Here is a 16,598-nt window from a genome sequence, read left to right as displayed (position 1 = left end):
AATATTTTTACAGTAGCGTCTTTTCAATGCTTTCATTCTATTCTTCTCGTTGATTTCGTTTTTCGATTTCTTTTCAATATTTTTTTTTTGTCTCTTCTGTTTCTTTGTTCGACCATCTTCATTTCCTCCGCGCTGTTATATCAGAGTAAATGCAACGTTTTCATTTTGGAATGTTTGTAGTCTACATATTTCGTTTTTAGCAAATCGAAAACGAAGCACATGTTTGTCATTTTGCAAATATTGCAAAGCATTTTTTGCACAAATTTCACAAGTATATAACAAGAAATGCGATTTTTCCTCAAACTTCGCATAAATATTTATTCAATATTTTTCATTGAGACCATCATTTTATGTGAAACTACAACGAGAAAGATTTTATTCTGCATGCACTATGTACAAGTATATCTTTTCTTTCTCATCATTTTTTTTTCTTCTTTAATATTTAGAAGAATGGGGTAAAGTCGAATGGAATTTCGAGTGTGCTCCAGTTGGCATGAGAACGACTGAAATAGAATTTTGCATGCCGTATTCTATATCGATTTTGTTCCTTAAATGACCATATGCAGAGTTAAAAAATGGCTCCGGAATATCGTCTTAACGTCTCTCTTTTCTAAATAAAGTTTCGTCTTTGTTTCGGTGTTGCCTTTTTTTGTTTTTGGGTAGATGCACTTCAAATCATCCAACAACATCCGGAAGTAGTTCATTACTTCAACGATATTGAGCAAACATCGAAATAAAAAAAAAATCTCTCAAGTTACCAACAAACCAAATACAATTCCCCCCAGTAATGTTTTTGAGTATGTCATCTTATGCGATGAAGATTTTTTCTCATTTAGTCAGGCGAACCAAATTTGGGTGTTCAAAAACACGAGAGAGAAATTACAAAACGGTTACAAATTACTCGTGAGTGAGGAGGAAACATGAATAATGCCTTTTCTGTCACTCAAAATGGTTTTGTAGTCATATGTAATCCTTGCATAAGACGACCCAATTTCAAGTTTTTTTTTCTCACTCTCTCGCTTCCTTTTCTTTATCTCTACTTTTTGGCACATGTGTGCGCTTGAGCATGAGAACTCCAAACAACATTGATGTGGGTCCACAAAAAACAATCGATTTGTAATTAATCAAAATGAGAGAGGTAAACAAATGTTATATATCGGTTACGCTGATGTAATAACATCGTATATAGAGTGAACTGATACTGGTCGAAGCGCATAAACTTTGCTCTCAATAGTTCATTCACCGGCAATTCTTTCTCCCATTCTCTGATGACAGAGCAAATGGTGATTTATCATAAAGTTAATTGGGCCCCCTTTTTCACAATTGTACACCACTGAATGAGATTGAAAAAGTGCCGACTTAAGATAAAAACATGACCGAAAAAAGGAAAAAAAACATGTACATTTTCGGTGGTCTAATGAACAATGTTTCGAAAAATTTCACATTCATCTGTGCCAAACAATCAACAACTTCAAGTATTGCATGTGTTTTTTTTGCCATCGAAAATGTTATTAATGGTAACTAATAAACCTTTTTAACCGTGGCATGCAAATGACAGGTATACAGTATGTTGTTGAAATTTTGAGCATCGATCAAGCATCGCCGATGTCAAATATTTTCATCGCCACCATTCGTAAACTTTATGTTTGTGTCATACTAAACTTTTGCATCATCCAATATACCAAACAACTGACGCCAAACTTTTGGTTCAATCTCACAAATCACACTATTTACATGCAAGTAACGTCATGCTGCGATTAAATTTACTAGCCGAAATACATATATCGATTCGCAAAAGTGTGGGGGCTGTGCGTGTATATGTTAATCATTTAAGTTCCATGTATTTCCTTTTTCGGTTTTAATTATGAATTTGTTTGGAATTTACGATTAACTTTATTGGAATAAATTTTCTCATTTTATTTATGCGACGCGGAGATTCGTAAATATGCAATAAAATATCAACCACAAAATGCACAACCCAAAATTGCATATATGCAGATGTGCATTTTGGTTAACTTTTTGCCACCCAACTCTTCCTTACTCTCTCACTCTCTGGACTGGGTGCATATCTGTGTATATGTTTTGTAATGTTTATTTAATGATTCTACATGAAAGAGTTATATATATACAGAAATTTTCCCCATCAGAATCAACACTCAGAGCTAACACACGCAATATTATTATAATTTTGTGAGCGCAATGTATACACATATACCCATTACATTTAGCTCAGTGTTATTTCATCAAAAGTTGTTGGAAAATTAAATTTGCGTTCATTGTGAACACCATATTAATTTTTCGGTGACATAATAACAAAAAACTAAAAAAAGCGAGCAAAAATTTCGACGAACCATCCGAAAAATGCATGATTATGGCACATCAATGTATTTTTGTACAATGCATATCATAACAGTTTGGTAACCAAGACTGGCTCCAACCAACGAAAGTTATTTCTGTTCAATGCATGACTTTGTAAATCATGATTTCGTTGAATGTAAAAAAAATGGAAATTTTCGGGGCGTATGGTGGCGAGGAGAAGTTGACCGTTCGAAATAAATCAAAACATTGTATCGCAATTGTTGAAAGGAATTGGTGTTTTGTTTAATCGCTTCATTTTTGATAAGCTTCAATGAAATTGTTGATTTTAACATGGTTTATAAAAACGACCACCAACCCAACGAGGGATTCATTCCTTTCCTGCGTCAAAATCATTAACTTCATCGTCACTGTTATTCGCGCTCAAAATTACATATACATTTTATCATATCTATAGAATTTTATGCGTTTGTGTCTGCATGTGTCTGAGTATGGTTCACACAACTCACGCGTAATTAACTATTAATACTGTAAATGTTGCATTCAATACAAATAAAGCCGCCATTTAATTTGTTAAACACATGAATATTGCAAATAAATAGATTACTTTCGCATTTAAAATTAAAATGAGTGCGTATTTAGCAGCTTAATTACATAATAGATGTTCATTTGCTGTTGGGCGTGATGCCATACCACACACAGAGAATGAAACAAAAAAAAACCGTTTCCAAAGGGAAATTAAAATTCGAGGTAACAAAACTAATTAGCCAAATACATGTGTATGCAAGTGTACGAGATACACACACACACAAAAATACGCATTTAAAATCATGACAATATATGCAACAGTCGACAATATTTAAGCTATTTTTGCATATGCCAATGCAAATTGTAACGGTAGCTTCACGGAACGAAGAAAGTAAAAACGCAGAAACACTAAAACGCAGAAAAATAAACGCAGAAAAAATAACACAGAAAAAAAATCGCAGAAAAAAAAAAACGCAGAAAAAATAAACGCAGAAATCAAAAATGCAGAAAAATAAACGCAGAAAACAAAAACGCAGAAAAATAAACGCAGAAAACCAAAAATGCAGAAAAAACGCAGAAAAATGTAAAATAGATAGATAAACCGTGATGGTTGACCTCAATAGCAGTGTTAAATGTTGTTACACTGAGATGGACATGTCAGTCGAGATCTCATTTTAAATTCCTAAGATTTTTAAGACAAAAATATTTTTGTTCAGTCTATCAAAAAAAGAAACCTCTGTCGAGATGAAGAACGAAAGACGAAAACAAAAGAAGCCATAAGAAAACCATAGATTTATTGCCTAAAACGATAAAAAATAAAATTCACATATAGCTGGCGCTGCATTCTATGCAAACTTGTTTTCGGTTGCAACGGACTAAGTGGAAAGTATACGCTTATTACATAGAATGTAGTGCCAACTATACGTTAATTTTATTTTTTTATCATTTTAGGCAGTAATCGCTTCTTTGAAACACAAAAATTCTGATATCAATTTGGTGACGAAAATAGTTGGTAGATATTTTTTCTGTGTATTGTGAATTAAAATGAATATATATTTAGAACGTTGATTACACTTAAAGTAAAATAAAGAGTCTTAGGAGGTACTCTTAATTTTGATTGTTTCTTCAAACTTTCAGAATGTTATTTTTTTGTGTAGAAAATAACCTGTGCAAAGTTTCACGTCATTAAGGTAGCATAGGTTTTATAATGTTTTGTTAGAAAATAGGATACTTTCAAATGTCATACAAATGAGTTCATCATGAAAGTGTGAAAAATCTTTTACGAGTACTTCTGCTATTAAATTAAAGAATATTTCGATGCTAAAGTTTGAACATATTTTTTGGCCTCGAACTTAACGCCGCTTGAGAGGCTTTAAAAATCGAACAAATATGATTTTGAACTAGCTTAATAAAATACGCATCTTCCACCGTGCGGAAAAGTTCGTCTTACTCCTGTAAGACTCTTCATTTTACTTTAAGTGTAATCAACGTTCCAAATATATAAATGTATATTCGTTTTAATTCACAATACACAGAAAAAATATCTACCAACTATTTTCATCACCAAATTGATATCAGAATTTTTGTGTTTCAAATTTTGTTTCCGTCATTCGTTCTTCAACTCGACAGAGGTTTCTTTTTTTGATAAACTGAACAAAAATATTTTTGTCTTAAAAATCTTATGAATTTAAAAAGAGATCTCGACTGACATGTTTATCTCAGTGTAACAACATTTAACACTGCTATTGAGGTCAACCACCACGGTTTATCTATCTATTTTACATTTTTCTGCGTTTTTTCTGCATTTTTGTTTTTCTGTGTTTATTGTGCTGCATTTTTGGTTTTCTGCGTTTATTTTTCTGCGTTTTTGTTTTCTGCGTTTATTTTTCTGCATTTTTGATTTCTGCGTTTATTTTTTCTGCGTTTTTTCTTCTGCGATTTTTTTTCTGTGTTATTTTTTCTGCTTTTATTTTTCTGCATTTTAGTGTTTCTGCGTTTTTATTTTCTTCGTTCCGTGAAGGAACCATTGTAACTGTATAGTTTAAAATGTAGTTAGCAGTGCAAATCAATTAAATTACATTTACATTTACCGGCAATGTGAAAAATTATAAAAATTCCCATTAATGTGGTTGTTTGAATCAGTCTGTTTAAATGTATCATTTTGTTGTCGAAGCGTTTTATTTTTTCTCTTTGTCTCTCTACCTCCCTTCCTATCGTTCTGTTATTTTCCATTTTTTTTGTATACACGCGCTTGTCTCACAGTAATGTGGCGAGTTTATTTTAAATTACTGATAAATGAACATCGTTTTTATGATAAATGGAATGGAAAAACAAACAAATATTTGCCATACAAAATCGATTTTTACACAAATATTTCAATTACAAAAATGTCCAGTCCGACGCTATTGGCGACTTTTTTGCCATTCATATTTCAATAAAATTCGTTTTTATTCGCTCAAATGCAATAGCCCAAACTGTATATCACACCACACTTCATTAAACGCTGAAAAAAAATACGAACTTTTTTTTAATGGTTTGAATGCATTCATTATTTACATAATGCAGACAGTTGCTTGAGAACGGCGTCATTTGGGAATTATCTCAAACGGCAAATGCACCAAGCAATTAATTCTGGCATTGAAAATATTTTTTATGAATAAAAACACAGTATCGAATCAATCAGCACCTATTTGAGAGGCGATTTTAAATTAAAAAAATACTAAAAGGTAAAAAGCTAGGGGGTAGACACGTGGAATCAAAACTCACAGAAATCTCAAAAATCATTAAAATCATTAAAATCACAGAAATCGCAGAATTCAATTTTTGTGATTTCTTTGATTTCTGTCAAATGTTGTGTATATTGTACCTCACACACACTATGTGTACGACTTCTACTATAGGCGCACACTACCACAGTGAAATTAGCTTTGTATATAAGTGTATTTTATGTCCAATATTGAGGTTTGGAATCGAGAAATCACCGAAATCGCAAGAATTAAAGATTTCATAGAAATCAAATAATTCACACTGGATTCATAGGTGTCTGCCCCCTAGGTAAAAAGTTCCACATAAATATTAAACATATTCGACCAAGCTCGAATGCAATATAGTACTTTTCGGAGAGGTGACTTTCGATCTCATACAAAACCATTTGTTGAACGCATCAAAGTGCAATCAAACACAAGTTCAGTATTTCCTCTATCAAAATAGTACAATCGGAACATAGACAAATCGCACAAGTATACATCGATGAATATGCCTGATGATGAGCATCCGTATTTATTTCACAATTTCAAACATCGATTTTTTTATTTATAAAATCTGGATATTTTCCAGAGTTTTTCAACACGCTCTGAATCTTTCGTTATGCACTGAATGTTTCATACACTGACTCCACATGTCGTTTCGATTTCTATATGATTCGAAAATGCATTACGTTTTATTATTCATGAAATTCGCTGCTAAAAGTGAAACAAAAAAGAATTAAAAGTTAAAACTTCATTATGCGGCCATGAAGTAAAGCGTATTTCAACGTTGCTGTTTGAATATTTATTCGTAAATGAGAGAGAGAGAGATCAATGTATTTTATGAGTTTTCTGTTGGTATGCTTGTAATTTTCGGAATTTTACGAATGGCATAGTCTATTTTCATGCTTATCTAAGTGCATGTCGTCTGCCTGTAATCATGCACTCGTGCTCGTCAACCGCAACGCATAAAAATATTCCGATCATTTTGACATCCATAAAGAAAAGTACATGGATAGAAAAAAAAATAGCAATGCAATTTTATCCCTCTTTCTCTCCTAACCGTCCTCATTGCAAATTCACTTTCTTTCGGTGCACTCTGCAAATGTGATATAGCTTGATGCAGTTCTGATAATTCAAGTGAACGGAAGAGAGCATCGTCGCGCACGAGACACACCACAATTTTCATATGTTCCACGTGAACGATAGAGATAAACTCGTATGAAGTTCCATTTTATTTCTTGTCTTGTTTGCATTATGACACAATAAATTACATAAATTGAGATAGCGATCGAAGTCAGTAGGGGCATAACAGTACACCGCATAGCCGTACAAAATGAGTAAAGAAGAAAAAAAAAACGTAAAGAAGACGGAAAAAAGCATAGACATGAAAATAAGTAGTTGCGATTGCAATCGAATAAAGTGTACGATGCACCAAAGGAAGTACTAATACAGCCAGAGAATAAAGAAAAAAGAGAACGAAGTAAACGCAAATTGTATTGGAGGTAAGATGAAACGAGCATCGCATAATGTACTTCAATGTATGTAATTTATTTGTCTGCTTCAATGATGATGATTATGAAAACGATTGTATCTTGTATTTGGGCTATTCGGTGAGCAGCAGGAGCGCACATTCAGTAGCAATCCGTTTTCTTATATGACTTGAGCGGCATTGAATAGTGTGGCTAACATTTCTACCGCATACCACTTGCCACATGATGCTTTATGAGCATTTATGTGTGGCACACGGACCTGGGCAAAGGGTCGAAAGAGATAGAAAAAAATAGAACACCGAATGAACGAACGGAAGAAGGAAGACGCTTCAAGCACTTCGAGTGTGCACGTACGCTCTGGTCTCGGCACATTTCACAGCATGCAATAGCAATGGTAATTTTCGTTTATCTGGTTATCATGCATTCTCCCTTCTCTCTCTCTATCTCTCTCGCTCTATTACACAAGCACACACGTTCATTTTAAAAGCTAGTGCATTCGATGTGCAATCTCAAGTTTTTGGCATTTAAAGCTCCTTGTGAATCCACTTCGAGATATGATTCAGTCTTTTTTTATTCTTCGTTCGTGTTGTTTTCATTGAAATGATAGATGAACTTTGAAAGAAACTACGGATTTCGAAGAAGTGTTGCTGTGGATGGCATTGCCATTTCGATTGGATGGCTGAAAAGAGAGAGAGAGGGGAGAGAGAGAAATAAATGAAAGAAATATACGATTTATAACACTTAACGCTCCAGCAACTCCCCAAATAACTCATCGGAATTAAGGCATAAAATTGCTTACTTTTATGTTGACTGAAGCATGTAACGTGCTATCTCTCTACCTCAAAGAATCACACGGGAATCCAGAAATAATTTATTTTAAAAAATAATTTATATTTTTTTTTCTGATTCGATCTTTTGATTGCGAAATAGGTAAACAACTGACAAACAAAAATAATGTGCCGATGATATATGGTGGAAAATTGTGTGCGGTTACACCTTCGCATGATGAAGCAAGAAAATTAGCAGAAAACTTTTTTATCGAATGCATTTTAAACGGAGAGTTTAATTCCAACTAATCCACTGTAAGAACCTGTAAAGCAATCAATTGCTGCTGCACTGTACTGAGATTAAAGCTAAACTTTTGTTCTGGCAGAAATTCGTCGTCGGTGACCTGCATTTGTTGTATAGAGCCCGTGTATTATATAGTTATGTATGTTAATTTGAGGTAGACAATTTCACACAATTCACAATGTATTTTTGTTTGGGCAAGTTTCAGTGGCACATCAAGTCCCATCGGGTGCAAAGGCGTTGTTCACAACGTTTTCTATTGTTGCCATTGCTGCCGTTCTATTATTGCACGTACAACATATACGTACACATCCATTCGGAATGTATATTGCAAAAAACAATTGCATTTTCAATGTGCAGATTTGTTAGTCATTCCGGAATGCAGGCAACCAAGAAAATACACTGATTACTACCACACAAACGACGACGAACATTGTCGTAATAACAACAACGATAGATATGAACGGCATCGAACATGAGCTAGAGAAATGAGGCAAACACACAGTGACACAGAGTTACAACAATTGAATTAATCGGGATGGCATTAAATCAGTTATTGCGTAATAAATTGTGTAGATTCATTGCGATGATACAGGAGAATGAAAATTACATATCGTTTGGTCGCTTTACTACATATATGTATGTATGCTAAAATACTGGTAATAATGAGCATTTACTCTGTCTCTCTGTGTGTATGTGTATTCGATGGAATTCTCGAGCCGATTGACCACGATAGGGTAGCTATGAAAGTGCGACGACACGTAATACCGTTTTCTATGGTTTTGGATAAAAGCAATTCGTTACCTAGTTTACCCGGAGTGCGGTTGAAAAGCTTGGGCCCACCGAACAAGGAAAATCAATAGAATTTATATTAGTTTTTGTCATTAAATGCAACTAATGAATCCTTTTATGTGCGTTTTCTGCGTCGTAGACCGATGCATGCAAACGAATTGCATGACGATGATGACAGTGACGACGCCGACAACAGCGAACAGTGTGTATGCATCGGAATGCATTGTTTGACTCCCCCAAACCCGATCATCACCATCAACATTCAACAACATTGTAACAACTTTTGAATAAGTTTATCGGATGGCCGGTTTCGTTGTTACCACTATGGCACTCTGCATTCCAACATTGGACAAACACGCAGCAATTGTGTGTAAAATGCTGAATCGAATTTCGAACGAATTCATCCTTTTTGATTTGCTCTGTGCAGTTATATACACACATACATTCAACATATTTTGATTTATAATGGCGAACACAGCCAAGATTCAAATGAAGCCACAATTTTCATCCATATTGATGTGTGAATTTAAACAAATATTTACCAAAAGCTGACTGAATAAATAGTACATTGTTTCAATGTTGTTCGGTTTGTTGATAAATGTCACCCTTAGAAAGAATACCAGAACGTAAATTTCATTTTTGATCCAAACTCAAGCGTTTAAACTATTTTTGACATAAAATCACTTCACATAAAGTCCATTGAACATTAGTTTTTCATGAACAATATGGGAGCTTGTCACGTTCGAACCGAGTTAGAGATAGTAAGGGGGCTATAACCAAAATAATTGTTTTCATTAAATGTTTAACGTAGCGATCGATACACTTGAAAATTTGAGAAATTGGTTTACTCATTCGTCTTTTCGGGAATATAAGAAAATTGGTAAAATAAAATCATGAACAACAAATCGCAAACAAATTGATTTGAGATTCAAAACCGCATTTCATTAAATAAATGTGAGTAAAGTAAATGCAAAATATCATTAATTTCCATACGAAAGCAATGAAGGAACTTTAATCGAATATAATATCCAGAATTAAAATGGATCGATACGTTTGGCACAAGTGGTTATTCGGTCACTTTCAATTTGGTTGAGATCATCCAGGTGATGTGTACGCATCTGAAGGATAAATTTGCATAATTGGCGTTGGTGCCAGAGTTCGTAATTGAAAATGCTGTTTCAACTTAAATAAATTTCAAAAAAAATCCACCTAAATCAATATTGATTGCAAACGCCATCTGGCCATTTCTATGTTCTAGCTGAACCATTTCTATTTATTATTGATGATGGTCAGTTTTACAAACTGAATGCACATTCATTCTAGCTTGGTAAGTGGTTTCAATGTGATAAATAGATGTTTAAATCAATTGTCGTTCAGTTTGAATGTTTCGGTGTTCAATCAATTGAATTTAACTTCCCCAATTATTTTGTATCGAATGAGTGAAAACTCACTTTGACGATGAACATAAGTGGAAGTGTATGCGTCTATGGTGCCACCACCGGTCGAAATAGTTAAGGTAATGTTTGTAGAATTTCAAGCTCGAACGGTATTGTACTCTGCAATTGTGGTCAAATACGTTCTTGTTCGTCGACAAATAGTTTTCAATGCATCACTAAAGTTTTACCTCAAGAATGCTTTGCCTTGAATATTTCTAAATTCTGTTGGTTTGATTATGCAGCGTTTCTCAATTTTATCATTTGTGAGAAAATCCTAATTTGCTTTCGGTCCCAATTTGTTTCCACTCCGTTCTCAATCGACTTGCTGTTGTTGAATTATTTCATTGATGGGATTGCATCGATTTAATCAATCCAAGGAATACAGTACAGTTCATATACATTCGGTATTCTGTCAAACTATATCTCAATTAACATGAGAATCGCATATTGATTGACAACAAATGAATTTCATTTCGTGCTGTGTATTCTGCACGTTTTTACGGGGGGGAAAAACGAGCCGCAATACACCTGAAATTGATTAAAAAATAAATCCAATATCCGTTCGCCGGCTGCAGATGAACATGTTGAAAATATACACAATTGTAAATATTTCGATGTCACCTACTGAATTTTTATGTATGCAAAACGGTGTGCATTGGAAAATCGAAAAAATTGAGAGCGAAAACGAGAGAGAGAGAGAGAAATGTTGATTTGGGCATTGCATGTCATTTGAATATATTCACGGTGGAATGAAACGAATTTGAATATTGAAAAATAAAATGAAGAGAATACGTTCCGCCACAGTCCATACACAAAATCGAATTATAAAAACCAATGCTTTCGGGTGCATTGGTAACATTCACGATGTATCACATTGCATCGAGAATTGCATATGTGGAAGTGGCTTGACCACCCTTTTCAATTTATTCGTTGTTACCGTTGTTGTATGCATGTGTATGATATTGAAATGCAATTTTCGATTGTTTTTACATCTCAGCGAAAGACTCATTTGCTCGCTTGCACGCCGATTTGTTTCACATTGAATCTTTCAGCGGCCATCATTTTGCAATGGTCGAACGCCAATTGATCGATCACAATGGTGTACATTTCTGTGCATTTGCGTCGAAGCACACACACACACAATACATAAAAGGAACATAATACCATGGTATTTTGGTTACTCATCCATAGGAAGGACAGCTATAAAACTTATAATACGGTTAAAATTTATTCGATTTTCGAGCTTATGACTCGAACGACATGCATGCAATTTCTAATGATTATTGTGCATTTGATCGCGTCGACTCTATGCCAATCGATTTTTTGGCAGAGTACAACGTGCTAAATTAGCGTGGTAACGCAGTCAACAGACGCACAGCACAACACAGCTCACTCAATGTGGATTGCAGTTGTTATTTTCGGCTACTGCTGTTTCATGCAAAATTGGAAAATGATTGAACACTTATTGTGTTTATGGGGAGACTTTTGCACAGACCGGAATGTCGATGCAATGAGCAAAATTGAACATGCAGAGGAAATTCATGTCTGAAATATTGCCGAATATTGTTCAATGGTGAATGTACACATTCAGTCGCATTCCGTTCATTCTCTTTCTCTCTCTCTCTCTCTCTCTCTTGCATGCATATTCCAAAATTCCGATTCGATGATTACTTCTGCGGTGCATCGGTTACGGATATGATTCTGAGTCGTTTTCATTTTCGATTTTCATACAAACAAATTGCGTGTCTCGTCATCGTTCTATCTGCATCTCTCTTCCTAGCACATAGTATCTGTTGCCCAAATGAGTTGCAGTATTTCCATTTTACAGATTATTTCGTTTGCATGTTAATTAAATTCCGATCATTCAAATCGAAATATCCATTGATAACGACAGATGAGCATATGGATTTTGCCGTGAAACACATAATGCAATTTCTTTGTAACGTAGTAGTCATTTGATTCTCGCTTTTTCCACATGCTATGCGATATTTTGCAACAAAATGACATGAAAATTACATTCGATTCATGTTTCGGCAGGTGTTTAGGCTCTCTGATCATACATCCGATTTATGTATGTTTCAATTTTCCATCGAATTCGATCGATTGAAAACTGTTGCTGCCAAAAAACAAGCAATTACATTTGAAATATTTACCAATGTATATGTTTTATTTGACGCTTACAAAATCCATGCCACCAATATTGCACACCAAACTATTCACAATGCTAATATACAAGCAGGTTGTACAATAACCTTTCTGAATAAATCATTCTGTCGCATTGAATTTTACACATTTTACCGATAAAATTGATGAATTCACTGCATTTAATAAATCAATATTATTAATAGAAAGTGTCAATAAATATGTTGAAAAATCGAATCGCCTGCAAATCATGCAGAAAAAATAGCGAGAGAGAAAAAGAGAAATTGGAGCAAATGTATGACTTGAATGAATTTTACGTGAGCAATGTTAAACGAAAAATTACATTAAATTCATTAATTTCACCGAATATCGTGTCGTTTCGTTGACATTTTTGATGCTTGATTCGTGGTCCCATTCTAAAAATAATTTGCAGCCATCATTTCTAAGATTGATTTTATGAGAAAATCCATAAATTTACCGCCTATCGCTGTTCATTTCCTATTGTATTGACTTGGATTTAATGAAGCATAACATTGAATTTGACAGTAACACATTAGAGAATCGTTGAAATTACATATTCTATGAGACATTTGAACAATGTCTGAAATGTTATGCTGCTCACAAGTGCTCATAGAAATCCACTGGAATGTTCGTTTAATAAAAATACATGTGCTGTACCACTCAATATTATTCGACACATTCATTGCTCATGAATGTTCATGCTCATGACAAATTTTTGGGCGCCTTTCATCCAGAATCATCAATCCATGTATATCTCACAAATATGCTCGCTCTTTGCATGTGCCAGTCACTCAAACGTAAGTTAAATGTATCCATTGGCAATAATTTCACCAATTTCCAAACTAATTCATGTATATGCAAAACCAAACAGAATAACAACTGAAGCAAATATCCTCCGGTTTTGAAAGGTAAATTCTTGGATAAATTAGCTCAATAGAAGAGGAAAATGTCGGAATATTTAATTGCTCAATTGGAAAAGAGAATTGATTTCGATAAACATGAAAGCATATAGTCTTAAGTCGGAGACATACTGCGTCAATGATGAATTTTTAATGGTATTTTCAACGAAAATTATTAAAGTAAACTAGTTTTAAATGCCAATACCCATTAAAAATAAAAATAACTGTTTTAATAAAAAAACAATTTACCAAGTCCACTTGTAAATAATCGTTCATTTCGAAAAATTGTCAATAAATTGCTATTTTTTTTTGGATTGACAATGTGTCAAAATCAGTATTTATTATATGTGAGCATCAATATAAATTTCAGTGGAAGTGCAAATTAGAATCTAGTCTGGTGCACATGTATTATTATTTGTTAAAAAAGCAACAAATTTATCATCGTAACGAAGGATCATATCTCGATTTATTTATGACATATCTTAGTTCGTAATGTTTATATTTCACGTCGCATCTATTTTTAGCAAATTTTTATCTGGATATAGTAAACACATGATTACTTTTCTGCAGGTCGATTTTTATTTTACATGAATATGTGATTCAAAAATAAAACAAAATGAAAAAGCACCGAGAATGTTACATAATGGCAAAGCATTTCCATTTAAATACTAAACAAATAATGTTATTCTTCAGATGTTATCACGCGTTTGCGTTTCTTTCTTTCCTTCACATGCTGTTGCTATTCTATCGATAAATGGATCCATTCAGAATATTTATTCAAAATAAAAATACTCTTTATTTGTGTATAAATATATGTTTGGCGAATTTTCTATGGAAACCGCATTAGCTTTCTATATGTGGATAAAAAATATAAATCATTCATTGGAGCGACGACAGACGTGGGACGAAAACATATAACAAAAAAAATAAATACGACACATTTATTTTACAATATACTTTCGCGCTGAAATGAATAACTTTGACTGAAAAAAGTGGAAATTGCCACGACTAAAATAACCATTTGCTTTTAATTTTATTCGGCGAAAACAAAAGCGTCAACAATTGGGTAAATTGTATTTGAAGCGCACACGATGGGCGCAAAAATACAAATCTCAAACTTATTAAATATGCGAACAACGAAACAAACAGCATATGTGAACGTGGTGCCACAACGGGATTTCATTCCTAATCTGACAGAGTAAACGTGAAAAGCATGAAAACTTCAAAAATTCGTAGCAACAACATTTTCAGCCAACAATTTATCCGAAACAAAAAAAAAAGAACACGCGACAAAGAAACGTGCGTTCCACTTTTTTTTAGTGTTTGCGTGTGGTGGAAAGAAGGTGTCAGAAATCGCTCGAAATATGTAGAGTGAAAAACGACAGAAAAATAGAGTAAGAAATTGTGATACGAATGCCACACACGAATGGAGTTTTCGTGTTTATGGTAATGTTTTTTTCTTTCGTTTGCACAAAACACACAACAATCATTTCTCATGAACGAATCGAATTCAATGTGCAAATCGTTCGTCAATTTGATAAAGAGCTTTTGCTTACTTAACAACAGAAAAAAAACTCAATCATATATCGATATCAATGCCAATCGAACAGCAAAATGTACTTTGTCAAAAAAAATGTTTTTCAACAATCGAGACTTTGGCTTTCATTTTACAATTCATCACGTGTATTTATTTTTGTGTTTTTATTGGAATTCTCAAAACAAAAATTTATCCATTTGGTATTCTCGACACATTTGCAACTTCATGAAATAATTCAGTCTGAAGTCAAATGAAGTTTCTTCAGATAATTCAGCACCAACATGAAAAGAAGTACAATCGAAAGGCCCAATCTCAGCCATACTTGATGCTATAATCAGTGGCATGAGCAAAGGATTCTAATTGGTTTGTCCATTGAATCGAATTTCTTTGCGACGGATCATAAAATACAATGCTGTGTGTCCGTCCATTTTCCCTTCTTCTCGGAGATAGCTTAAGATTACATTTTACTCTGATGAGATTTGTTTTTTTTGTCAGTATATATTCTACAAGCTAACACCTCAACTCAAAATGCTATAAGACCGCATCACGTGGTGATACAGTCTATCTCATAGCTATCACGCATTTCAACACAAACGAATCTATTCCATGGCTCCCACGACCATTTCGTTTGCAATCTCATTAAAATAATTTGATGATGAGAGTCGACGGTCAGTTCCGTTACGGTTGTGCGTCGTTGGGCACAAATATTGCGATTAGTTGTTGAAACGAATCCCCTAGCACGAACCAGAAAAAGTATCAACATTTTCTCCATACGATGTATTTGATGATGCAAAAATTTATTCCATTTCACACGTGAGTGTGACAAAACTGCTACTTTTTTTATCATCCATGCAAGCAAATGGCTTTCATTAATTCGTCATGTTTTATTCATTTGGAATTACATATCGACGTACACATATTTATTTCAAATGATTTTTTATTGGTTCATCTTGATTTATCATCCATCGAAGTGAACGAATTTAATCAAATTAAGAAATGCAATCCTACATCTTGTTCATATCATTCATTTCTTCTATTCTAAAATAAGATATTCCTTAATATATACAGTACCATTCGAGCATTGAGATGAAATGTTCAAAGAATCTCATTTAAAAAAAAAATTCTTTCATTTTTCAGATTCCAAGAAACTTAATAGCCATTTGAACAACAGAAGACACGTAAGTTACATTCAAAACATTCTTTTCGTCATTTTTTTCTTTCGATGAATACGAATGTTATGTTCATAAAAATAATATTTTTGTGGTTACCAAGGGAGTAATTGAGCGACTTTTTGCAGGCATTTAACGAGAAATTTAAAGTATAAATAAACGTTGACATTCACAAAATGGAAGCCGTTTAGCTTCAACATTTGCAAGCAAATTCTGAGAAAAATTATCAAAAAAATAAGCAACCCTCGTCAAATAGCTTGCGTTTTATATGAACGTCAAATATATTTATAGAAAAATTTCGAATAAGAAAAAAATACTGAAGAAAAAAGCTGGAAGCTAAATGATGTTATTGTTTTAAAATTGATTTATGTTTAAGAAGATGGTATTAATTCTTCTTAGATACGTATTAATTGCTTTATTTTTAAGATCTTCTCAATCGCGCCCAAAGATCTT

At 33.6% G+C, this 16,598-nt stretch overlaps 1 protein-coding gene and 1 long non-coding RNA gene across 9 annotated transcripts in view; one reads left to right on the top strand and one right to left on the bottom strand.

Moving 5' to 3' along the window:
• Nucleotides 1-16,598, top strand: part of LOC116341252 (tyrosine-protein phosphatase Lar) — a 380,836-nt gene that overhangs the window by 115,817 nt on the left and 248,421 nt on the right. For all 8 annotated transcript variants that reach the window (XM_031768206.1, XM_031768204.1, XM_031768200.1 and 5 more), the window contains exon 5: nucleotides 16,114-16,154. The gene's annotated coding sequence lies outside the window, so the exon portion shown is untranslated. The remainder of the gene's footprint in view (nucleotides 1-16,113; nucleotides 16,155-16,598) is intronic.
• Nucleotides 1-16,598, bottom strand: part of LOC116341261 — a 106,524-nt gene that overhangs the window by 41,511 nt on the left and 48,415 nt on the right. The window lies entirely within an intron of this gene.

The sequence above is a fragment of the Contarinia nasturtii genome, unplaced genomic scaffold, assembly GCF_009176525.2.
Source record: "Contarinia nasturtii isolate CC-2019 unplaced genomic scaffold, AAFC_CNas_1.1 Cnas_scaffold_695, whole genome shotgun sequence".
NCBI classification, from domain to species: Eukaryota; Metazoa; Arthropoda; class Insecta; order Diptera; family Cecidomyiidae; genus Contarinia; species Contarinia nasturtii.
This window is presented reverse-complemented; position numbering and strand designations above follow the sequence as displayed.